At 54.5% G+C, this 988-nt stretch overlaps 1 protein-coding gene across 12 annotated transcripts in view; it reads left to right on the top strand.

The window, feature by feature from the left end:
• Positions 1–988, top strand: part of PHF21A (PHD finger protein 21A) — a 268,370-nt gene that overhangs the window by 12,809 nt on the left and 254,573 nt on the right. The gene's annotated exons all lie outside the window — the stretch shown is intronic.

The following is a 988-nucleotide window of genomic DNA, read 5'->3' on the forward strand; positions in this document are numbered from 1 at the left end:
GTTCAGCCTTCACAAGAGAAGACTGAGGGGGGACCTGGTGACCATCTATAAACTCACTAGGGGGAACCAGAAGGGTTTGGGAGAGACCTTGTTTCCCCTAGTGCCCCCTGGCATAACAAGGAATAATGGCCAGAAATTGTTGGAGAGTAGGTTTAGATTAGACATCCATAAGAACTACTTCACAGTTAGGGCGGCTGGGATCTGGAACCAGCTTCCAAGGGATGTGGTGCTGGCTCCTACCCTGGGGGTCTTTAAGAGGAGGCTTGATGCCTACCTAGCTGGGATCATTTGAGCCCAGTTTTTTTTTTCTCCTGGCCAGGCAGGGGGACGGACTTGAAGACCTACAAGGTCCCTTCTGACCCTACTTCCATAATTCTATGACTTCAGTTGCATGCTGCTTTTCCTGGCTGGTGCTGACCCGGCTGGGTCTGTCCCAAGTGGAGCAGCTTGCGGCTGAAGCTGGCTTCCCCCAAGCTGCTGGGGACGGGAGGAGGCCGGCCGGATCTGCACGGGCCAGCAGAAGCGGCAGTGGAGCCGTGTGCCACTCAGGATGGGACGAGCCCGGCCAGAGCGGCAGGGCCTCAGCTGCGTTTTCCCCCTGCCTGCACCGGTCAGTCCTGAGCGGCCCATGGCTCATGGGGCTGCACTGCTTGGGGGATGGAGATGTGGAGCTATTTATTTCTCCCTTTCAGTCTCTGGGACAGTAGCTGGCTGGATGCAAAATGGGTCCCTCCTGTCCTTGCCCCTGTCCACCAGCAGCTACCATGAACCTTGCAGTAACAGGCAGGTGCAGTAGGGCTACAGAGGCAAGGTCTCTCTGGCCCAGGACAGAGTGTTTGAATATGGCTCGTTGGCCCACTGGGTGATAAAGTTCATGATCTGGCCCCACATTAAAAAAGGTTGGACACCCCTGCAGTCTATAGCTTTTAAATTACGTTTTTTAATTACCTGCTCCATGAGATGGGTTTCAGATTTTGCTGTTCAATCT

Source organism: Gavialis gangeticus, unplaced genomic scaffold (assembly GCF_001723915.1).
Source record: "Gavialis gangeticus isolate Ggan-Ray unplaced genomic scaffold, GavGan_comp1, whole genome shotgun sequence".
In the NCBI taxonomy this organism is placed as follows: Eukaryota; Metazoa; Chordata; order Crocodylia; family Gavialidae; genus Gavialis; species Gavialis gangeticus.